The sequence below is a fragment of the Peromyscus leucopus genome, chromosome 17 (assembly GCF_004664715.2).
Source record: "Peromyscus leucopus breed LL Stock chromosome 17, UCI_PerLeu_2.1, whole genome shotgun sequence".
NCBI classification, from domain to species: Eukaryota; Metazoa; Chordata; class Mammalia; order Rodentia; family Cricetidae; genus Peromyscus; species Peromyscus leucopus.
The window spans coordinates 6,687,991-6,714,501 of NC_051077.1; the positions used below are offsets into that span (position 1 = coordinate 6,687,991).

Sequence of the window (26,511 nt, forward strand, 5' to 3'; positions counted from 1 at the left end):
CATAGTTTAAGAATGTTCTCAATAGAAATAACCCTCACATTTCTGAATGTAGAAGCATATGGTAATCATTCAGATAGGCTGCATCTGACAATTACAGTCTTAATGGTAGATGTTTTGTTTATTATGTCCCAGGTACTATGTTACATGTATACCCTTATAAGATGTTGACAAAGGAATCAAAGGTACAAATAGCCACAGCTATTTTATCACAATCATTCAGCCCCCATCTTCATAAACACATATCTCAAACAGTTTTGGGAATGACTGAAATATGCTGGATAATATTAGTTCAATATTTCTCAGCCTTGTATCTTTGTCTCTGACTGTGATGTACAGTTCACTTAGTTATTTGCTTGGCTTTTTATTCTCTGAACCACTCACTATTGACTGCACGGCACCAGATGTTTGAAGCCATCTGACATCTTCACATCTCATATGAAGGCCCTGCTCAGACAGTGGCATGTTCTCATGTTGGTTTCTCATCATAGACTTGCATTTATAAGCCATGAGGTACCATACTTATGTCATAGCTATATGGGGGTGTAGAGCTAACTTCCATTATCTGCACCAGGAGGAATTTTGGAGAATCAGTGCACAGAAGGCAACAGGATCCATGGCAGCAGGCATGCTCTTGAACTAAGGTTGCTTGCTACAAAGCAGAAAAGTAATGGTTGGTTTAACAGGTCTGATGTGATGCTCATTTGAAAAACAGTTTCTCCTATCACCCGCCACATTTTGTAAGGAGATGAAAATCCAGCAAGAGTTGCTGAGGTTTTTATTTCCTGAAATTCATGACAGTAGCTGAGACCCAGTCATAACATCAAGAGATGGGCTCATAGGAGTTAACAGGCCATGGGTGCTTGGCCTTAGGGAAGGGATGTACGTATAGCTTTATCACTGTCAAACAGTGGCCATTCCCTCTTTGCCTTTCTATGCCTGCTGCACAAGAGCACTTAGCCTTTGCCCCTTGCAGAGAACAAAACAACAACCTGGTATCTTGGAAGGGGAAAGTATTAAAGTCTTTCCAGCCTTTCATATGGGAGCACTACTTACCTGATCCCAGGTGTTTGTAAAAACAACAGGTGTAGATAAAGACAAACTGTCATAGCCAGGCTTCAAAACATCATCAGTGATTACAATCTTCTTACATCCATTCCCTTCCATGGTTCTCTCCTTCACTGTGACCCATTCAACAGTGAAAACTGTGTGAGAGGTAGGGTGTGGGTGCTGTATGTATGTCATAAATGACTGGAGCTTTCTCCCGAGCCTAGCAGACCACCTCCCCCTTGTTCATCCAGTGACTACCTTGTGCACACTGTCTGGAAACTCATGGGAAGACTACATAATATGGAAGGAGACTTCTGGCAACTAAGGAGAAAGAAACTGAAGGGCTGGCCAACAGCCAGGTACTTATGTCACCAATGTCGTGGATCACCAAGGTCATGGGTCAACTAACCTAAGTCAGTAGGTTGTGTCCCAGTCATGATTTCACTGCATGCACATTACAAACTCTTCACCACCACTAGCAGTCTAAGCCACTGCTGAAATCAGAATTTAGAGTGATGGAGAAAGGATGGGCATGTACCCTGGTGTTTCTCAGTGAAGTTGCTATGTGACAATAGATAATTTGAAATGACAGAAGAGTCCTGAACAAGGTAGGAGCCATATTGACCCAGTTGAACAAAACATTATACTTATCAGCTGCTGTTTGCATAATCTTCAAGAACAAAGGAAAATAGTGACTAAATTCAACATGCTAAAGCCATGAAACAAATCTCAAGAAAACACTAGATTTAAACACTAAAGAGAATCATCTCTGCCCACAGTGAGAAATCAATAACAATAGTGTCTCAGATATTTTGAAATTAAAAAGGACAATGCAAAATACACAGTAGATAAATAAGCAATTAAAAGGAATGGAAAAATTCAAACAGAATGATTGTAAATTTAAAATCTATTAAAACTTGTGTGACCCTTTAAAAATGATGTTTATGGGGAAATGCATATCTTTAAATGCTTATACAAAAAGAAACATACAAAATGAGTTAGTTGAGGCTTTGCCTCAGGAAGTAGATGGGGAAAAGGAAATTAAATCTAAACTAAGGAAATGGAGGATTTGAAAGATGGTTTAGTACTTAAGAGCACTTACAGAGGACCTGGTTCAAGTCCCAGCATCAACATAGCAACTCAAAATGGGCCATGTGTCCTCTCCTAGCATCTCTGGGGAACTGCAAGCACATGGTACACATACATGCATAACAAACACACATACACATAAAATAAGAATAAATAAACCTTAAACCAAAACTATGATATAGAAGGACTTAATAACATATACCCACAAATGAATTTAAAAGAACACCGAGAAAATGTTAAAAGTCAAAAGATGTGTCCTTGGGAAAATGAAATAACAAACATTGACCGGACCACTGAAGAAAAAAGGGAGACATAGGAAATTGCAAATAAGACATGTCCCCACTGATTGTGAGACTTTGAACAAATATATAAAATTGCTGTAAAAAACTTTTTGCCCAAAACTAACAGGTTAGAGAAAATGAGCAAAGTGGTGGTAGAAAATTACAACCCACCAGAAATTTAACACATGGCTAAACAGAATGTCCAATTCATCTCGTAGGCGAGGAGAATTGAATTCTGTTGCTCAAGTTCTCCTGGTAAGAAACTTAGAGGCTGGCACTCCACTGTGCAATTTTGTCAAATATTTCAGAATAACAAAATAAATTTTCTTATAGTTGTGTATAAAAATGGAGGAAAGGAAAACATTTTCCAACCAGATTGTGACGTTATCTTAATTTAATAGGAAACCTGTCAAAGACTTTGCAAAATAATTTAATATAAAGAAGCAAACAAAGGAAAAATATTGATTATAAACATAGGGACAACAAAAATCCTTTAAAAATAGCCAGTGAGTTGAGCTCACATAGGAAGAACAGTGGGTGTCCTTTGTCTTTGAAGAACAGAGCAAGGAGTCAGTGTTTACCTTTTTATAACAACAAAGGGAAAAGTAATAGACAAGGGAAGAATCAACTTTTGTTGGGATTGCCCTAAAACTCTTTTGCTAGTTTTATAATATAGATCAGTGATCCCTAACTTCTAGAGGACATTTTCTTTTGGGCAAAAATAAACCCCAAATAAGAAAATCATGAGCTTCTATGGGAAAAAATATAAAATAAATATAAAATATAAAATAAAAAAGTTTAATTGTTTAAAACAAATAAAAAGAAAACTAAAATTGTTGGTTAAGTCAATGACTTTAACCCATATAGGTTTTTAGTCATTTAAGTTCCTACATTGAACCTACTGTTACATCCTAAATTTTGCTTCAGCCTTTCACATGACTGCTTTTCACAAACCATCTCACATGAGTACATACCAGGTGGACCATGGGAAGGCAGTTATATCCAATCTGCAGGTTTATTCTGTCCTGTGGTTTTACATTTGGTTTTATTTGTTTGTTTATTTCTAACACTTCCCTGAGCATATCATGAATTGATAGGATAATGAGGACCACAGTTTTTCAATAAACTTTTGTGTCCAAGAATCCCTGACTCCCTAAAAATTGCTCCTATGTCAGCAAGTCTGTCGGTGAGCGTGCTGAGGTTCACTATTCTGAATTTGATGCCGTAGGCCCTACCCCTACTTGCCCAACTGTGTGCCTTTAATTTTCCTTTTCTATCGAAGTCCTAGAGACCAAAGTTACATTCTCTAAGATAGTTCCCAAAGACCTCAAAAAGAAGGTCTCCCACAAATACAGAAAAGAAATCATGAACATGCCTGTTTGGGTCCACCAAGAAAAGAAATACAGAAAAGAAGGCACATGGCCCACGTGACAACAGCTGATTCTGGACAGGAGACCTCACTTCTTCTTGAAGAAACTGTCTAGGAAATGCTGATTTCATCAGTGTGTTGTCAGACTGCAGCAAAATATCCAGAAACCAGCAACAGTGCTTGGACACTTGAGACTCCAGGAGGTACAGACATTGCACCCACTGGAGCAAACACTTTTCCCAGACTAACGTATTCCTCTGACCAGTGCAGGGAATCATTACAGTGTCTACAAATAGCTTTGCATGAGGGACAGTTCTGTATGAAGAGTGCTAACAGAAATCACCTGTGCCGACTTCCAGAAACCTCTAGAATGCCCCAGTGCTCTTCCACTGTGATTTTGGACCACTCATCCTTTAATGTTTTAGTAGAGTTGAACCACAAGGAAAACCTGAAAGATGCTCACCAGGGCATGGATGATGGCACAATGGACGGAGCTCAGCAAGAAAGATCAGGAAAAAACATCTAGACATTGGTTCTCCACTTTCAAAGAAGCCCACATTTCAGAACTGCAGTCTAGGATTGCCAGCCACAGACATGGTCAACACATTGTGTTTTCTAGAGTTGAGATGGTGTGATCAAGAGAAAGCCTGTCTGATAGGAAGTTGGAGGGGAAAAGCATGTTGTTTGCTCCATGGATGGTGAGCAGGGTGGTGTTGCCACTGGATAGGCCACAGGCCTCCACCACATTATTTCTTACATCTGAGTGTGGATCTGTAATTATTTATAAGGGCAGTTTTCTCTGAAAGGGAATTAAATGCAAATGCAAATAAGGCTTTTCCTAGAAAGGCATGCATACACAGACACACACACACACACACACACACACACACACACTCATACACATGCACACTCACACACATGCATGTGCACAAACACACACACTCATACACATGCACACTCATACACATGCATGCACACAAACTCACTCATTCACATACACACTCACGCACACATTCACATGCACATACTCATACACATACACACACTGAAAACAAGAGCAACCATCATAAACACATGCATTGCTTTCTATACTAAACTAGCAAACTAAGAATTTCAAACTCAACTCCTCCCCATCATGTCAGCGATCATTTTGATTGAGGATTCTCGGGATGTTGCCATTGCTGTATTCTGACTCCCTCTGTATCTTCTTGGTGTTGATGCCCATATCAGTGCTGGTCTGGCTAGCAGCTTTCACATTTATCAAGCCCTTCACATTTGGGCCCTCAGAGTTAAACCCAGTTTCCTTATCGATGCAGAAATCAGTGAAGATATCCCAAAGAGAATGGTGATGCTGACTTTATGAATGAAGTCATTCTTCTCAGCCATCCACCAACTACTTACTTAACATGAAAATGTGTGAAGCAATGTTTAATCTCTCAGATATCCATGCTGCTGGGACCCTCCTCACCAAGTCATACTGAGTGTGTGATCATTAATTCTTGTTTCTTTCCCACTGAATATTTGAAGCACATAACATAAATGAAACACAGTGTTTGACCTTGTCTCTGTTCAGGGTATTTCTCACAGCCAACGAGAAGACAATGAAAGGAAATGTTGGTACCAATCAAACTTGAGATTACAGCTTTTCAAATCACTCACTAACTCTGTAGTTTGGATGAATTACAAGATTGTCCTAAGCATCTCTTTCCTCATTTATAAAATGAAGATAATGATAAATGCTCAGTAACCTTAAGCCTCTCCCAACTATGGTCCTTGTCTGGCCATGAGAGCAGTATTGCCAGGATTTTGCCTTCTTCTCAGGAAGGCTCTGCCAGTCTCCAGTGATGGGAGGGTGCCAAGACCTGTCAAGGGGTTTCTGCTGAGGATATCATAGTTCAAACCTGGAACCTCATTCCTAGCTCCAAGCCCCTGTGAAAGGATGTAGTTGTCTTTGTGACCATCTCTTTTGCGGATACCTAAGGGTGCTTCTATTGCTTGGTAAAGATTCTTTCTCTCACTGACAGGTGGTTTTCCAGGGACTGCCTGCTCACTAATGACCCAACTAGATAAAGAGCCAGTGACTGACTCTGAAGAACATGAATGCTACTTATGGCTTTCTTAGCAGAAGCCTTTGCCTTCCAGTTGTCAGAGGTGTCAGAGGTTGGAGAAACCCATCCCTTAGAGTTCCCAGTCTACTGACAAAGGGCACCCTGTATTTCTCTCTGGCTGGGATTCTGAAGCAGATATCAGCCACTGCTCTGGAGTACACCTTTCTCATCAGACTCTTGCTGTCTGATCTCTCTCCTGGGCTCCTTCCCCCATGCTCACTCTCTCCAATGTGCTGACTGTATCTCTGCTCCCTCTCAACTCACCCGCTGTTCTCCTCATGATCTTCCTGGGTCCTCCTCTAACATCCTACCACTTATTTCTATTATTTTCTTCCCGTTCCTTGTATTTTTGCCCACTATCATGTTCTGCTGACTCTTACATTTCCCAGCAGTGTCTTTTTTTTTTCATTTGTTCCTCTTCCCCCACTTCTACTTTCCACTCTTTTCTACCTTCTATGTAGCTAAGTTAAATCTTTCTAACATTCCATTCTCTGGTTTCATACACCTTGGAGCATTTGTTGCCCTTTACCACCAAAGTTACATTCCTCTGTTTCAAGCCCAACTCTCTCCCCCAATCCCTAACTCTCCTAAGACAGTGTTCACCCAAGCCAGTGAAGAGCTATAACGCCCAGTAGGATTGGAACTCACCAGATCCCATGTGGGGTGTTATCAGAATGCAGACTCCTCCATCCACTCTGTGCTGTACTGCCTGCAGTTGAAGCCCTATCACATCCGGTCAACGCTCAGTGTCCCCTCTGTCTCCCTGACAACCATGCTGAGGTCACTGTCCCTGGTGTTTGCTATGTTGGCTCAGTCTCGCCTCCTGTGTAGTGTTCTACCCTCTCTCGGGAGCCCAGGGATCTTGCTAGAATGAAGACTTCCAGTTGTTCAGTGAGCACTTTTGATTAAATTGTCTTTTGAAAGCCAACATAAGCTTCCCAGGGTTGGAAACAGTGGAGTCAGAGCTTACCAGAGGCCCTGTTTGCTTAACCCCCCTGTCACTATGGTGACAGTGCTCAACCATGCACTTTCTCTAAGCTGTGAGTTCCGTGGGACCCAAGGCATTGCTCAATACATTGCCTTAGGAGTTAGTTGTGCATATGTGGAGTTTAAGATATTTATCAAACGTTCAGGAATCACACAAGTGAAGGAAGGTCACATGGGTTGGAGGAGTGCTGGCCTTCCATGAAAGGCTGCCATGAGCTCTCAATGGCAAACAATCTTTCCCAATGCCTCCTTCATAACTATCTTGACCACATCATTCAAACACTTATAAGGTACAAATCAATGGTACTCACAACACCTGTGAGACTGTCAGGCCCTGTAGTGTTTTATTTAATGTCATTTCCATCCTAGCTGTCCCCACTCTCTTAAAACTAAATAGGGATCTAGTGCAAGGAAATGCACACAGGTTTCAGTAAAGTCCTTACTGCATGGAATAAGCTCAGAGAAGGAAATTTTCCCATGGTTTTATAATTACTATTCACATCGCCTCATCCGTGACTCTGGGAGCATCTTTTGTAATCATGCCACACTAGGCTGCGTTCCCTGGGCAGAATTTCACATCCTTCATGCTCAGCAATTCCCTGCATTTGGAAGAAACCACGTCTTCAGCATTAACCTGCTCTGCCAGGCTCTCTGAGAAATCCTGGCATTTGAAACTGATTTACAGTAGGACATGGAAATACAGAAATGAGCAAAGCTCATCTCTTTGCTGCCCCTGCCACCCACTCAAACTTGTCGTTAATAGAATCCAGACATAACAAGCTAGTGTCTCCAGTGGGACCTCAGCTTCTGAGTTGCAATGTGTGGGACTCACAGGTATTTTGGATTTGTTCTGAAAAGTTATCATTTAGGCCTTATGGTCAAGCAGTTCACATTCTCATTAGGGAAACCTGAAGCTACCAAGTAATGTTTCTAAGGGAAAACATTAAACAAAGCTTGTTATCTACCACACATTAAAAATAAATTACCAAGCAGCACATTTCCCACTTCCTTCACTTTAATTAACACCTGGATCCTGATTGGTTCTGTGTAATTTTTTAAGAGGACAAAATTACGAAGGCTTTGAGATACAAAACAAACAAGAAAAATGTTCAAAATAGTTCTTGATGTCTCAGGGAATTTTCTGGAAACCTCCTCCTTCACATTATCTGAGCTGGACTTCTGTGTCTGATACACAAGTTTCTCAGGATGCTAAGGACAGTACCTAGACTCCACAGCTGGTGTTAGGAATTAGAAAACAACAACAACAACAACAGCAACAAACAAAAATTCATGTGGCGATGCCCTCATTTTGTCTATCACGGTTTCCAGTCTATTTCTAAGTGGACTGTGTTTAAATATTAAACCAGTTTTCACAGAAAAGCAGAAACTAGTGGGTAAGGATACACTGCTACAGGCAATAGTTAAAGAACATACATTTCAGAGGACTGCAGCGAAATTTACTACTGCACAAAAACTTCTGACTCTCGAGAATGACAAAACTCAAATATAGTCTTTTAGCAACCCATGTTCTTGCCCGTAGTTAACAGTAAACAGCTAGTCAGCTGATTTAACACAGTGTTGATTATGGAAAACTGACGAGGCCTGGATGCCATCAGTCAGAAATAGTAGCCCCTCACTTCTTTGCCTCGAAGTTGAAGAACCATATCTTGACATGGGCTGGACTTTTTCCTACTTCAGCAAGGTTCCCCTGTACAAGTCCCTTGGTGGCCCCAAGCAGTAAGACACAACCATCTCCTTTGTTAGCCTGTTGCCTTGTAAAGATGGCTTACTTGTGTCAACCTTATGTCTTCCAATGAACTTGGTCTGTCCTGCACTGAGCAACCAGATTTGATTATATAGGAGTATTCTTAGAAGAGGTGACTTACCTGCCAACAAGCAGGCATAATCCATTATTACTCAACAAAAGAAAAAAAATCTTAAGAATAGAGTGGGAAGATAAAAATTATTTCAAAACTAGAACAGCAGAATGAGCAATTGGAATTTAACAGATTTATAAACTACTTTTCAATTGATACAAATGTAGATGGAGGAACAATTTCACCATTGACACACGAAAGCACTCTTGGAGAGTCAAGGAACACAAAATAAATGAATTTTATTGCATTTCTGAATTTTCGTTTTCATTGAGTTATTATTTTCAGTTTTGTTATATGATATGACAGTGCCCACGTTCAACCCTCATCAGAGAAATTTTTTCTTGCAGTATATGCTAATTGTCACAGAAAACCACAACTGTACCCTGTTCAGAGAGTAAAAGATTTCAGAGCATTCAGTACTTAATGGGATGTTTCTATCAAACCCCTGAACTCAAGGCTCAGGGATCTACACAGAAGAAGAGATGGAGACATTGTAAGTCCAAAGATTGTGGATGACTCCAAGGAAAGAGCCTCTTTCAGACACAACAGGATAGATGCACATATGAACTAATAGAGATGGTGACATCGTGTGTAACATGTTCACAGATTCAAACGAGACAAAATCCTAGGGCTGAGTAGAGGAAGTGGACACAAAGTTCTACCCCCAACCAAGATGCTACTTGTAATTGATATCTGCTGGGAGAGGAAAAGCCAGTTTTCTCCAGTATATCAACCACACTCCAAGACAGCCTTCATGCTAGCAGTAGTTAGCCAACACAAAATGGACTTCATATTTTCCGTGTGCTTCTTTGTTTTGTTTTGTTTCTAATTTTGTTGTTGTTATTGTTTCTTTCTTTTCTTTTTTTGTTTGTTTTTTTTGTTGTTGTTGTTGTTTTGGTTTGGTTTTTTCGAGACAAGGTTTCTCTGTGTAGCTTTGCGCCTTTCCTAGAACTCACTCTGTAGCCCAGGCTGGCCTCGAACTCACAGAGATCTACCTGCCTCTGCCTCCCAAGTGCTGGGATTAAAGGCGTGCGCCACCACCGCCCACCTTCTTTTCTTTTCTTTTTTTTTTTAAATCTCTTTGGTTTGGTATATTTTGTTTTTACTGTGTTTTACTTTTGCTTTGATTTTAATTTTGATTTATGCATGTATTTTATTTGAGAGAGAGGGAACATGAAGTTGGATGGGTATGGAGGTAGGGAGATTTGAGAGAAGTTGGAGGAAGGGAATAATGTGATCAAAATTAATTGTATGAAAATTTTACAAAGTAATGAAAATTAAAATAAAATGAACAAATAGGACACATTTTAATAACTCATTTAAGAACCTAATACAATGTATTTTGATCACACTCACCCTCCCTCCTTAGCCCAACCTTAACTCCACGATCATGGATATTTGGCTAATTTTACAGTGCCAGCATGAATTACCTCCCATTGACTGGGCCTTAAGTGCAATTACGTGGCGTTTGATTACCCCATAATATAACTGCCTCTATTGTACCTTTCAAAATGTGTTGCCATGCTGGCCATTGTTGTGGTTTATAGACATTAGAGCTAGACAGAACTATTGCTTGTATCTCTCCCTTTGTAGATTTCATAGCTCTTCCTGAGACTGAGATCTGGTCCTCAGGGAGAAGGCTTCCAGGTGAGATCCAGATGAATCCCTCCAAGTCAAAGTTGATGTGTGTGATGTTACTAGGGGAACAAAACTACTGACAGAATCTGTATTCTCAAAGTGGAGTATGGAATAATGAAGAATAGTAAAATTGAAAAAAAAAATAGTGCATCATAAAACATGCAATTTCTTTCAAATATAGTGTCCCCAATTATCATTTAAAAACTCATTCCCAGAAATGCTGCTATACATTTTCTACATTTAAAAAGCTAATCTCCTCTCCTATAGTTATATACAGATCACCTCTCAACAGAAGGGAAAATTTTTATTTTTTTTCATTGCCTGTCATGTTTAGAAGCTTATGACTGAGATGATTCTGATGATCCTAAGTTGGGGGCAGAACTTTTTCCTTGGGAGAACTCTATGTAAATTTGACCACAGACCAGAAGGACCATTTCAGTGTCTCTCTAAGAGTCCTGACAACTCTTAATGACTGAGTTCCTTGTGGTTGGGGGAGGGCATATGCCAGAAGTCAAGGAATCTGTTCCAGTCCACAGAGTATGCCAAGTCCCAGGGCATAGCCTCCTTTAAGTTCTTCCTGTTTGTCTGGACTGCCTTCTGGGAAAGATGGAATCCTCAGTCCTGGGCTGTCCCACTGCCCAGGCTGTCTCCGACTTACTGTTGCTCCATCAGGTGATTGCACAGAACACATTCAAATACTATTCATTTCAATACCTGTTATGTTTTATAAAACTATAATTAAACTGATAGCTATTTCTAGTTTAATAAGTATAGGAAATGATAAGGGTGGGGGAACCACTTGAAAAATATGATTATTTTGTTTTAATGCTAACAGTAATTATCTTCTTCTCCAGCAATTATCAGTTACAAGAACATGAATTAGGAAGAGCACATATTTAATTACTTTTAAGAACCAAACATAATTTTTTTACATATTTTCTAATAAATGTTTCTTTTTCATTTGGCTTTCAAAATCATCCTGACAACTTTTCCAAATACTGTAATTATCTTACATGACTTTTTTTCTTTTCTTTTGCTACCTCAGAAAATTAAAACATTTAAAGCCAGACCAATATTTTTATTTAGCTTTGATACAAGCAATTGGTGCAAAGGCAATCACTTTAAGTGGACGTTAAATCATTTTATTTTCCCAAACAGGTTTTTCTGCACATATTGTTCTTCATTCCTTTCTGTATGTGGGGAGTACTTACTGGGGAGAATGGGACTTGTTTACATAAAGAATCACCTGGAATGTAGTGAGGTTTCACATTTGCATGAAGGCTGAATGTTGCAGAATTTGAACAAGTTCTATTTTGAATATTTTAACTACATAGTTAACTCAAATGCCCTTGTGCCTAAACTCTCCAGCCATAAATTATGCAAGCTGTATTGACTGTTTCCAGGTTTATATTAACAAGTAAACAGAAAATTTTAAATTTTACATTATGTAAATATTTTAGACACAATTTGCATATATTTACATAATACTTGCTAATTAAACTAAAATCACATTTACATGAAAAAAAATAGTTATTTATCCTACACAATTTAAATTAAGCAGCTTTTAATTTCCATGAGGTATACACAAATGTAAGATAATAGAACTTGAATATTATATTTACCATGCTGTTAATAAAGATAAATTCATATTTAAAGTCAATGCAAGCATCATATTTTCAGCACTTTATTTGAATCAACTTGAAAAGGTAAGTAAAAATGGCATAGATTTGATAGTGGATTATAATTCTAAGTATTACATAATGGAGATTTCCAATTTCATAGCTATCTATTTCATATATAAAATATTAAGTTTAAAAAGACAAACAAAAGTGACAGGTTACAGATGTATTTCTTTTCTATTTAAAATTTGAAAATTGGGTGTGTGGTAGTACACAAGTGTAATCCCAGAATTCAGTGGGTTGAGGCAAAATGATGGCAGGTTTCATGGGCTGCATAGAGAGATCTCCCTTAAAAAAAAAATTCAAATAAATCAATAAACGTAAAATTTTCACTGAAGGCAGCTATAATTCAGAAGAAAAGGTGGGAGTTTGATAACAGAATCCTGGGAGAGCCCCTACCAGGGCAGTAAGCAATACCCCTGCTGCATGGCAGAACTCCTGAAGGTTTTGAGAAAAGTCCCAGGCATGTAAGCATCAACACATCTGTGGTGGCTCATCCTGGAGACACACCTTGCTTGAGTCTAGGAAGCACTGGTCCACAGATTAATCTGGATGAGGCAGTGACTTGTCAATCAACAGTGTTGTGTTAAGGGTAGGGATGCTGAAAGATCTCAGAAGAGAGGTCTGTGTTGGAACATATCTCATGGTAGCTACCACAGTAGAGCTGAGACTTGAAACACAGGATGGATGTTCAGGCAAGGCAAAGATTCCTTTTGCATGGGAACTGAAGATATATGGTGCAGAGTTAGAAATGCATGCTGAGCATGGGTTAAAGACTGTTGCCTGCTAGAAAGCTCAGGTCAGAAATAAACATGAAGGAAAACATTGGGATGCACACTGAAGGAGACTGGAAGAGCATGCTGGGTGGATGTGGTGAAGTATGAAAGATTCTAATGGAGTCTAGGGGAGATACAGCTTTTAACGCCACAGGTTGAACAAAGAGGTACCATGAAACCATGATCTGTAGAATGTCACTGGATAGCTGAAGTCCATATTGAGCTTGAATTAGGGGCTAGAAAGTTGGCTTAGCAGTTAAGAGTACTGGCTGCTCATGCAAAAGACCTGGGTTCAGTTCCCAGCACCTACATGGAAGCTCATAATCATCTATAACTCCACTTCCAGAGGACCCAATACCTTATTCTGACCTCTGCAGGTACTGCATGCACATGATGCACATACATGCATGTACACAAACATTCATACACATAAAATAAAATGAATATAAAAAATCAAGATCTTGAATTGGAGCAATTTCAGTAGTGGCAGCAGTTGTGGCAAGTCTTAAGATGGTAACATAGAGACCTAGACAGAGATGTACAGGTCACAGGAACAGATGGGGGATATCTGTTTTCATCATCTTGTCTCAGGCCAGACTTTCCTAATCTCTAAGACAGTGGTTCTCAACCTTCCTAATGCTGCAACCCTTTAATATGGTTCCTCATGTTGTGGTGATGCCAACTATAAAATTATTTTTGTTGATATTTCATAACTGCAATTTGTTACTGTTATGAATCATAATGCAGGATATCTGATATGTGACCCTTATAAAAAGGGTAGTTCAACCAAAAGGGGTCATGACCCACAAATTGAGAACAACTGCTCTAAGACTTCCCTCCCAGGAAATTAACATTTATAAATTTCAACTGGCAGTCCCAACGTGACTGGTGTAAGGTGTCTCACATACTTGCCACTTTCCAAACATATTAATTGTACATTTGTTGAAACTCAATAAAGGAACAAAAAGCCAACATATTTTAGAGGGGGAATTACTGTCCTGCTTTTCATTCTGAACATTCAATATGATTTTGGTAGTTGTTTGATCTCTATTTTCTAAAAATTGATGATGAAAAGAACGTTCCCACTGGCACCAAAGAAAGGATAAATCTTTGAAAATATAGGAAGTCAATAGTCACAGGCTCTAGGAAACCTTAACGACAAAAGTGATTTGACACCAGCCATAGAGAGTTCTTTTTTGAGAGCCAGGAAAGCCTCTGCATATAATGATGGAGGGGACCTTTGTAAATTTAAAGGGCAACATACACTCTACAGAACTACATCTAGACTCTATCCTGCTTAGGTCATGGACTTACAATTCTGTAAAAGAATAAGACCTGTGTTGTAAATGTGAGTGCAACTCACATTTGCAAGTGCCTTGGCACAAAGATTTATGCAGGTCCTTTTTTTTATGTAAATAATTTTTTTCCATTTTATTTTATTTTATTTTATTTTATTTTATTTTATTTTATTTTATTTTATTTTATTTTACAATACCATTCAGTTCTACATATCAGCCACGGATTCCCTTGTTCTCCCCGCTCCTGCCCCCTCCCCTTCCCCCCAGCCACTCCCCATTCCCACCTCCTCCAGGGCAAAGCCTCCCTTTTTAAACCTGTTGAGAAGGAAGCTGTATTCAAAATGAAGCCATGATAAATTAAGCAATGCATGAAAGAGCGCCCCAAAGATCCCCCAAGAAGAAAGCAAAGGCTGTTGTCATGGCAAAGTATGCTAACGTAGCTGCCAGGCTCCTTCATTTACAAGGGTCCTGACTTCCTTGCTCTTAGTTGATATATGGGTTACTCCTACAGCAGTGTTTCTTTAGGAAATCCTGAATGTAGGAATGCTCCTGAGTTTTCCCAGCAGCCAAGTAAGAGAGTAGAGGACAGACCTCCTGGGACGCTGTGGTATCCATGGTCACAGTACTTTTATCACCTTGCATCCTGGGAACAGGACAGGCTGGGTTTCTGCATGATACTTCTAGTCTTGTCCAAAAGCTATCTATGAGTCTACTCCAGGCACAGAAAACAGAAGAGAAATGGAATAGATATGTCCAGACTTAATGGGGCATTGAGTTAAAGCAGGTGGGCTCTGCTCTTAGGCCAGACTCAAAAGCAAGCCTGGATTCTAATGTCCACTCAGCACTGTGTGTCCTCTTTGGCCCACAGAAAGGCACATTTACTTATAGTGTGTCCTTTATCAATTCAATATCAGGATACTTTAAAAGACTTTACTACAGTGGCTCTCAACCTTCATAATCCTGTGACCCTTTAATACAGTTCCTCATATTGTGGTGACCCCCAAACATAAAGTTATTCTCATTGCTGCTTCACAACTGCAATTTTGCTACTGTTATGAATCATAATGTAAATATTTGTGTTTTTTACAGTGGTTTTTCAGCAACCCCTGTGAAAGGGTCATTTAACCCCCCAAAGGATCACGACTCATAGGTTGAGAACCACTGCTTTAGTGGCACATTGTGTATATACACAAGTCAACTGCACTACTCACTGCACCAAAGTCTCGCTTTTCTCAGTTTTACTCGATTTCAGAGGAAATGACCAAACACTGGAAATAATTTGGTGCCTAAGTCAGTGGACCAGTCCAAAGGGAAGAGGGACATGGGCTGCTTGTCCATCATTTCTTCCCCTCCTCTTTCCCCTGAGTGAGACATGCATGGTATATACTCCCAGGTAACCATGTGAGGAAGTCAGGCTGTCCCCGCCCCCCCCCCCTTCTGTGAGCCTGAGCATCACGGCCTGTTCATTCATGCCTTTCCATCATCTCCCAGTACATGTCCTTGGTGAACCATGCCTGAGAGGATGACTTAAGGAGGCTGGAATTGACACTTTCCTTTTGAAAGCACGTTGAATGTGAAAACTGCTTTCTGGTTGGTTTAAATTTTTTTTTTTTTTTTTTTTTTTTTTTTTTTTTTTTTTTTTTTTTTTTTTTTTTTTTTATGAAGGATCTTGGGAAAAATCATATTTATGTTAGCTGACTAATTTATAAAATCAGTTGAGGAAAATAGCTTAAATCAACTGTTAACACACAAACTACAGATACTACACATGAAGAAAAGTGTATATAAGCGGCTATAATAACTGATGTTGTTTAACACAGGTGTCCACCCTCACTGCCTACACTTTCACCCTTGTGGGACCAAACTCAGCTCAAGAAGGAGGAGGCGATGAGCCTGTTCATGACATGGGCACCCTGGGAATACAAGTGGCCAGGCTGCCTTAGGAAATAGCTAATGAGAACACAGAACTGAACAATTTCAAGTATTGAATTTTGGGAATTTGAGGTACTAGAAGTAAGGCAGACCGTCAAAAATCAATATTAAAAAATATCTAAATAATTGTCAGGTCTGCATAAGTATCAACACTACTTTTGGAGTGGTTAAAAACCTACACTCTCTGCCTTCACAGTGTTCCATGCAATATGGATGCCACTGATATGGATTGTTGTCCCTGTCTATGAGAGCTTATCAACTGACGTTTTCCATGAAAATTACCATGATTTAAGGCGGTATTCATTTGAAACACAAAAGGTATTTTCTTTTTCTTTTTCTGATGACTTAAGTCACAGTGTTGGTTAGGAGTGACTTCTGTGGTCGAGGCACTTTTGCTCAGGCAGAGAGGATGCTCACTTCAAGTTCTTGAATAAAATATCTCAACAACAAAGGCTGAATTAACATTTCTTTCACTAATCAGATTTTGTAGACAACGCTTATAAATTAGAATAATGTGTTTTCCAGCTTCAGAATGAAGCTAATTTCAACACAATCTCACTCACATCCTTTGAATAGAATCTAATTATATTACAATAAATACAATGTGTTTGAGATGTAATGGGCATTTCAGAACAAAAGGCGAGAAATTCTGAACTAACGGATTCTTCCTAAAGCATCACACTGAGAAACGAGGCATCGAACACAATACAGTTAATCTGGACTCCTTTTATGGCAAAATTTAACTTTCTACAAACTATCATTTCCCCAGGGTCAAATGACAAATAAATATGTAACATACGCCAAACATATATTGCTATATGCTGAAAGTTGTCTATGTTCTGTGCTTTAACCTGAGACACTTGCCCTGCTGTGAGGATCAGGATGGAAACACAAGCAGACAGACTCCCAAGCAATGTATTAGGAATTAAAATGGGAAGGCAATATGTCAGGATGCACCAGGTTCTCTATTGGTGGATTCTCACTTTCTTCTTTATGGAACATACCTATTCTTCTCTCCCCTCCATCTTCACGTAGTAGCACTACCTTTCTTCATTTGTGTTTTTGGATGAGAGTGAAATCACAGCAGTTGTAAATAAGAAGTGAATATCATGAAGAATACTCCTTCCTAATGTTACCGTATCAATTCTAACCATCCATTCACATTTTTGCACCCACAAATCAGTTGAGAAAGCAATACAGGTCAGAACCTGTTCATATATTTGAGGCCCAATATAGAAAGAATCAAGTCTCCTTCATAGTTTTCATAGAAATGACACTATAGAGCACTCTTCAACACATCAAACAGCTGTGGGACATCCTTGACTGGTATCTACCAAGAGGGACCAGCAAAACTCTTTGAGATTATGATCACAAGTAAATATAAATGGAGAAAGCAACATTTGTATTTAATATCAGGGAAGTAATATTGAGGATCTACAAAAGGTGTCTTAGAAGGACATACTTCTGTGTTGATGGGGTCTAACATCTTCTGAGTTATCAAAATTTACCATGACAACCTTCACACAGGATTATCCACATGTAAAACCTAAATATGCAATGTATCTAAGTATGATAGTCTTCACACATGAATAACCATGAGTAAAACATAAATATGTGTAATATATCTGTTTTCCCTCTTTGTGCTTGGTGTTATTTTCCTTAAGTGTTCCCTTTTTTTTCTTTTCAATATCTCATGGCACCACATACTTCTTTTAAGTTCTTAAATGTGCACAATTTGGCTGGGCTGTGGTGGTAAAAGCCTTTAATCTCAGCACTCAGGAGGCAGAGGCAGGCAGATCTCTGTGAGTTTGAGGCCAGCCTGGTCTACAGAGCTAGTTCCAGGAGAGCTAGGGCTGTTACATAGAGAAACCTTGTCTCTAAAAACCGAAAAAAAAAAGTACACAATTTGCTTTTCTAAACATATAAATGCACATACTTATATGCATTCACCCGAAAACCCCGTCCATCTTGTCCCTTCTCTTTCTGATGTTTATCTCATGTACAGTGTCCTATTCTCTCTACATGTCCCTACTCCCTCTACATTTGTTCACTCATTTGGACCTAACAAGGAAGCATCATTGCTACCACCTTTTTGGTCTAATTTGATCATGAAAGCTAAGTAAGGTGAGGCCCAGTTAGAACTCAGATAGAAGACAAATCATGTCCTTATCCACTGGACACCAATCTTCTGCTATTCTCTCCACTCACCATGCCTTGAGGCAAAGTGGATATCTTAAATAAAATTAGCATACTCAGCAATAAGACCCAGAAGGTTTAATCAACAAATAAATGAATCTATTCTCAAAATCAACACCCTAAATGGAAAAAGATCACTTCCCTGGGGTCAGAATAAGCCACTATAGGCTGTTTATTAAAACCCAACAAAGACATCTCTCCTGTTTTCTTCTAAACTCCTGTTTGTATCCTTCTGCCCTAAAAATGGATCAGCCCCTGCATTAATCTCAGTTGTCACTGCCCAAGTCCTAACTGAGGGCCACACCTCATTTCCTTAGGGATTTCAAATGCTGCTTCCACTTCTAGTTCAGACTCTTACCTAACCCTAACCTTATTCATAGACCTTTCTTGACAAAACAAATGCATAAGGATATTTGTCCTTTACATTCTTAAAACCTTTACCTAACTGATGCTATTCATTCATTTTCAGTGTTGCCTTGTTCCTTTATAAGATGAATACAAGCAAGCATTTTGGGATGATGTTGCTGTGGGTTAAACCAGACACCCATGTGCTTGGAGAATCAATCACTCACATGTCCCTGTCTTTTGTTCTTGTATGTGTTAGAGCCTTAATGACTACCAACTTGAGAAAGCATGGCTACAAATTGTTGTACATGGCACATGGATAGGACGTGGCAAGCAGACAGAAGTTTTTAGCTGCTTTAAGCTCTCTGAACTTTCTTATTACTTCCACAGAGAGGTCTAATGGCTTATATATTTATATATCCTAATATAAGTCTTCCAGATTCATATTCTACTACTGCTTCATGCTCCTGTTATGGCAATACACTCTTGTTTTAAAGAAAAGCAACAAATTCACCAGCCATTTGGCTTTCTGACTGCTGATTCACCACTCTCTGCTTTAATCTAAATGGTAAGATGTACTGAAAGTGTTTATTTTTGAGAGTCATCAAAGGTGTTAGAAAGGGATGCTCAGATTGGGCAGAGTAAAAGGCTCAAATGCCCCATTTCCATGGTAATGATGCTGATGTGTTCATCAGTTTTACAGTGCTTGGAATTATCATGCACATCAATAGATTGTTTTGTCTAATAAATTTCTACACTGCTGTCCTAGGTAGCTCGGGGTTGTGCATTAATAAGACATCAAATCTTGCATTTAGAAAATGGTGCAAAAGGCAGCAATATAAAAACAAGGATGTAACATAGGAAGGAAAGTCTCTGTGATTGATCACTTTAGAATGTCCCCTCTATTCCAGGAACTCCTCAGATCATAGCAGAATGTGGCTGTAGGAGGGCATTTGCCCTAAAGTGTCTTCCCTGCCAGTGCTATCAGAGTAGGCTTAAATTCAGCTACCTTGAAGTCTGTGGAAAATCTCTCCATCCCAGGTCATGTTGTTAGCTGCAGAGAATGAAGAAAAAACCAAGGAGGTCCCGGAGTCTGGGAAAAAACAACCACATGGTTCCCCATATTCATTTCTATACCAATGCATACATCACTTTAAAGGGCTTGCTGGTCAACCTTACTGCCAGCAAGTGCCTATCCTGTGTATCTCTCTTTGCACATCAACATATTATGTATATACACTATATATAGTGATACATATACATGTATGTGTGTATATATACCTTTTCCATGCAGAAGATCCTCATTTACCTGAGGAAGGAAATTCATCTGGACCAAGCAGAACCAAGCCATGTTGCAGCCAATCACAATAATCCTGTGTGCCAGGGGCAGGTGGGTGTACATTCTATCTTGAGACTATCTGACATTGCATGGTTCTGATATTAGTAGAAAGAGAGTTTCCTTCTTTGGTCCCCTGTAATGCAGCTATATAATCCACAGCCTGGGCTGTAGGTCTAAAAATAGGTAGACTAGTAAAGAGTGCTTTTTCATAAAAGTAATTTAAAAATATTCCACCAGAACACAGAAAACCTGCACGAGCACTTTGGACAGTGCTGTCTTTCTAAATGGCTTTTGAATATTTGAACGTGATGGGAACCTAATGACTCAGTCATCAAACCACTTTTGGGAGGAGAGTGTCAAGCTGGGCTCAGACAGAGGAAAGCTTTTGCTTAGAACAGCAGGTGCTGGGCACAGCGGTCCATAAGTTCAGAGTGGACTGAGAATCACTCTCTGCACACATCTTTTGAATGGAATCTGAACATGACAATTGCTGCTGCCCATCCTCTGCCAGCAGAGGCAGATCCTAACAAAGTTCAGTGGTTGCTGACTGAAGTCTCTATCAGTAGTTCTGACAGCACATGGAGGGCTCTCAAGTCTCAGCACATTGGGTGCCTGTCATCAGCCTTCACCTTGGATCCACTTACTATAAGCTTGGCAATTTTTGTTTTTGAAGAATCACGGGGCAATTCCATGTTAGCCTCCCAATCTTAGAAGTTTTCTACATCACTGCAATTTTTCTCTTGACTAATGATGACTTGTATGGAGGAGTCAGGGTTGTCAGAGGTAAGAAGTGAGGGCAATTAGGACACATTTTAGAGATGTATGAAAATATCAAAGGACATATATAATTAGTTTTTAAAGTAAATAAAAAGCTCAGATCATTAAATGATTTCTTGGATTTCTTCACCATTCAATGACTTATTTCACTATTTTTGAGTTTAGAATAAATCTCTCTGTCCTTCCATAATATTTTAGATTAGTTATGACATAATTCACACATTTTAAGGAAGATCAGCAAAACGAAGTCTTGGTTTTTCCTGTTAATTTACACGAAAATATGAAACAGCATATTTCCCTTGATTTCTACAAGAGAAACTTGACATTGGCAAGTCCATGAGGTTAGCCCCTCTGGAGAATGTTCCCTGTGGCTCTGTCATGATGTATTTAAAAGAGTCCTTGGCCAGACCCAGGCAGATAGCAAATCTGCCAAAGGATGGACCGATTCTTTGAAAACCCAGTGACAGAAGGAGGACTGTGATCAGGGAAATGTCAGCTTCTCTCAAGGCACCTCTTCCTGGAGAAGCTCAATTTGCCTCCCCACTCTCAGTTCTCTTTCATAAAATGCAAAGGGTACTGTACTATTCCGGACACTTGCTAATTATGCCCTGTTAACTGTTGTAATAGATGACAAGGCAGTGCAAAGTAGATCTTAATTTCAATGGGTCCACGGCATTCATAAGACAGTGACCTTTCTCTCTCTTTTAAAGTCAATGAGCGATCTCTTTCTTCAGGGCCAGGCTGGTATCATTAAGGGGCTCAGCTCTAAGTGCAATGTCCTTAGCACAGTCTCCTTAAGGTGACAGTGGAGTGTCATCTGTCAGCATTACTAATTTAGTTTAGAGATGAATAACAAATTCCAGGACAACTTTTATAGGTAGACAGTCAGCAAATATATTTCTGTATTCTTGAATGCTTACTCTTTGCCATTGTCAGCTGATTTAGTGGAAGTGATAACATTTGGCCATGGGATTAGGACGTGGACTCTTGACACATCTGCACTTGACACTGTGTAGACTAGACAGGCCTGTAAGAGTTAATTACAGGCAGGAATAACACCGTATCTCCCAACAAAACCATGAATAGTGTAGCTATTTCCATACAGGAGACTTTGTGTTCACTCTCTCATCGCAGCACATATGTACATACATACATTCATACAAACATACATATATACCACACACATTATCACCATTACTATCACCATCAATACCATCACAGTCAACTTTATCATCTGTATTGTTTGAAGTAATCAAAACTTGCTTTCTATTTCATGTTCTCTTATATTTTTTTTCTAAATTTTACCTTTTGTCTCCATAGAAAGGGTTCTCATGGATTCTTCTTTGCAAGTATTATAAAATATAGGTTAAATACTATATATGTCCTTATCCATGGATTTTTGATATATTAGATTTCAAAACTGTTATATGACTCATATCTAGGTGTTTAAACATTTTCACAGTCTAATAACTTTGACATTTCTTTGGACATGGGACACTTCCCGTTCTTACAAGTTTAGAAACTGGAATAATGTTTAATAAAGACCATGGTGAGAGGTTTTTGTGTTAGATGTGATGGTGAGACAAAGAGGTCACTTGTGCTGCAAGTGATGCTTGGATAGATACCTTTCAGGACTACCTCTTTGTGTTATGATCCACACACAGAATTCGGAGTTGCTCTAGTAAGTCATTCTTACAGTGAACACTTAATACATAAACTAAGAAAAAATTGCATAAGAACCATCTAACTAGAGAGCACAGAGTTTGACTGATCTGCTGAACACAAGAAGAAAAATGAGATAAGGAACAGTAATCAAGGGACATTTCCAGTGGATTTTATGAGCTCAGAGGGACAGTCCCAGCAGTAAATAGGTCAGAGCCTGAGGACACACTCAATCCAGCTTCCTAGTTCCTGGGAGCCCTACGCTGTTGGAATGACCTTTATAATGAATGTCCTTAGAAGTTGCTTTCAGTTCCAAGATTCTGTTTAGCCTTACGTATATAGGTGTTGTTTTCTTTTGTGCCCGGTAGGATAAGCCCCACAGTACACGAGATTCACAGAGGCATAGTTTGAACATGTCTGCTTATAGTTGCTCTGATCCTGCCAAGCTGATCATAATAGAATACGTTCATAGGATAAAAAAAAAAAGCAATTCAATTAAAAACTACATTATAGAAACGCTAAGGGCCCAATTTCAACTAAGGATGGTAATGAGATTAAAGTAAAGACCACAAGCCAGAGTTTTAATCCACTCTCAGCCCCCTGGATATAGTGCACAATCACTAAGAGCGTAGGCATTCAAATCACACACACACACTGTGTGGAGGAGGCACATCCCAAGACTTATGCCAAGGGCAAACTTCTCATGCAGCATCGAGGGGGACATTGCAAATTTAACTTTATTATCATTTTGTTGGTTGTGTGACTTCGGTTTGTTCCTGGAATTCCTTTGAAATACAGTCTCATAGTGAACTTCTGCGTACTTAGTGAGTAAACAATGAAAAAGAAACTGTTCAGCAGGAAGACATTTGGGGGAAGTAGTGTGTCTCTTGGAATGAGCTCAGGATCTATCTTCGTTTTCACTCTGTAAACTCTTGACAGGTTTCTCTGTGCTCAAAGCCAGCCGGTACTTTCATGGGGCCTCTTCCCTAGTAGGAATAGGTAGATAATGAAAGCAAGTATGTCAAGTCAGTGTAATATTAGGAACAGACTTAATTCTGAGGTGTGCTGCTGACTCTATTGAATCAAGCTTGGTCAGATTTTAGAGTGCAAGAAGGTACAACAGTTGAAGAAAAGTTGCTTAGCACCAATGAGGATGTGGGAGGGAAGGGCACTATGCTATCTACTGTACAAACCATAATGAAGGCAACTTTCCCCTGGACAAGGAAGAGATGCAGGAGTAGACTCTAGGGAGAGAACTATCCATGAACTTCTCAACAGGGTGAACCAATATGGCAGTCTGTTTTGTTTTTGAGACAGTCTTGTATGTCACCCAGGCTACACTCAAATTTGAAATCCTCCTGCCTCAACCTTTTCCCACACCTGGAGAGGTAACAGACCTATGCCACCATGCTCATCTCTAATGTTTTAATGCATGTATTTCTGATGAGGAAGAATAAACAAAACATTAGACATGACAGACACCTAATCATTCAAAATTATGCAAATACCTTCAACAGTGCTTTAATTCTGCAAAATTTAATGGGGTACAGTTAGCTAAAGTCTACCACACCGCTCTCTGCTAACCCTTTCCAATAGGAACAGAATGTGAACCACTGATTGTATTTTAAATGGAAAAGAAAAAAAAAAAACTTTAAGAAAGTAAGTTGGTGAAACTGATTTAAATAATATATTATTTGCCCAAGTATATGCTAAATATGGTGCAGACAGGTATGCATGGTAATAATTAACACATTTTGCATTTTTCCTTCAAGGACACCAAATCATCAAGATACAGCATTCTAAGCATGCAGCACATTTCAGGGATGGAAGGTGGTTATGTGCTATCACTTGCCACAGGAGCTAAGTGCTGCTTTCTTGGAAGCCCCAGCTCCAGACCAGTAGGCATAGTGAACAGTTCAAGTAATCAGAAAAGTGGATTTCCTTCTCTTCATTCACTTTTTGTTGTGTATGTGAAAGCAATGGACCCAACCCAAAGGGCTTCTGCATTTTACTTGCACAGCTCTAGGTCAGAGATTCTGTATGTGGGCCTCACATGGCAGTAGTGATGGAGATGCTGGGAGATCCACCACAGCACATTCCATCTGCCTCCATCTGTATCCACACAGACTGCAATGTAAGTATAGCCCACAATGGCCAAGTCCATTGTCTTTATTCCATTGACAATGGCTTGTTGAACCCTTATTAGTTCCTTATTGCCACTCTCAATATACAGAAAATGAATGTGACAGACTATATGCAATATGTGCATGATCACAGAGCTGAGGAGAGCTAAACCACAATAGGACCCAATTCTGTTCAGACCCAGTTCTGGAAAATCTTCCTATATTATATACTGATTTGCTTGAATTTGGCAAAATCAAGAGAATTTACAACCAGGAATAAAGCTGCTTGCAAACGGCATCTGTAGAGGACAGATTCTTCTCTGCACAAACCTGTCACTACACAGCAGCAAAACAGCATCATGCATCCCACTGGAAAGAACTGGCTTACAGCACAGGCTAATGATGGCAAGTGAACTGAACATTTCAAACACCTAAAAACTTTACATGTGGAGAACTGATCGATACCTAGAATAATTTTTAAGCCACAAAGTAGCACCTGCTGACTTCTAATTACAAGCAACTATTTCATGAACAGCCAGACTATCAAATATCCAGACTGCATGTACAATAAGACCCCATGGAAAGCTCCTCTGGAGCAGCAATCCATCATCTGTGTCCAACGTGACAAAGGAGAAAGAGAGCGGGTGCGTACTCTTTGTCTTGGATGCTGTGATTAAAGTGAAGGGCACTGGGGCTCGTCATGTGACCACACGGGGCCTCTCCACCACCTGCTGTCAGTACATGGCAAGTGGTCTTATCTTGTACAGGAGATATTTTAAATTTACAATGGAAATTTAAAAAAAAAATAGTGTTCACACTTGTCTTTCTGTGAGTTCAAAAGAATAACATTTGCATCAAAACTCTGGTACTGGAGACTGGAGGTTGCGGTATGAGAAACATTGATCCTTATCAATTGGAGGAGAGAATCAGAGGAGAGAGTTAGGAAGGAAGGAGAGGGAGAGAGAGAGAGGTTTTTCTTCTCGGTTATATATCACTGTAGAGGAAATAAACCAAACTCATTGAAAATTGCCAAAGTGCTAAATATTCCATTCCTAAAAGTCCAATTGCTTCACATGCTGCAAAATGACTCGGAGTGGCCTACAGGATCATGTGCACAGGCACTGGAGCTGGGTTGTGGACTACTGATGTGAATGATCTCTTAGGATCTGGAATTGGTCCTGCAATCTCTCTTCACATAATCTGTGGTTGAGGTTCAGTTTGGAAACACAAAGCACTCCCTTTAAAAAACATCTGAATCAGGAGCAAGTTTTGCTATTATAAACACCGTTTTCATTGATAACCTACTTCAAACTCTGTTATTTGCAGAGTTCAATGCCAGCTCATTCACTGCCTCTTTAAATTTCTACCAATGAAATAACTTAGGAATCCAGCCTTAACATTATCAGAGGGCTGCAAAATGCTGGTTAACATATTTTTGCCAAATCTGTGTTTACCTCTTCAGACAATAAAGTTAAGAACACATACAGTAAATGAAGTACATGCACACAATTATGTCTGCATGCATTTTCCAGGCAGCTCATTGAGATTTAGGGTGGGGGTATTGGGATCCCCACATACGTACATCTTCTGAATACAATGGCTGTGGTGGGCAGGTCTATGTGCACACAGCCCAGGCAACAGCTTTCTTGAAAGATTCTGAAGGTTGGAAATGGCCTGAAACCTCAAGAATACCTCACAGGAGGGATTCCATCACTTTCAGAAATTGCCCATTTATATGTGATTTAGAAACCATTTTATGTAAGTTCGTGGCTGGCTATGAGCTTCATGACCAAATGGTATTTCAGTTTCATTGGGAGCATTCCACAGTGACCCATCAGGGTTAAATAATCAAAGTTACCTATCCCTGGGAATTTAGCTTGTACTCTCACACATACCCACCTCTGCCCCTAATATGTGGTGGACAGACCTAAATGGAAATATCTATAGAGGTTTTCTATTTGGTTATGAGCAAAGCAGATTCACAGTCA

The 26,511-nt window shown here is 39.5% G+C and overlaps 1 protein-coding gene across 1 annotated transcript in view; it reads right to left on the reverse strand.

Annotated features, from left to right (window-relative positions):
• The window catches only part of Csmd1 (CUB and Sushi multiple domains 1), a 1,301,483-nt gene that overhangs the window by 835,909 nt on the left and 439,063 nt on the right, over window positions 1–26,511 (reverse strand). The window lies entirely within an intron of this gene.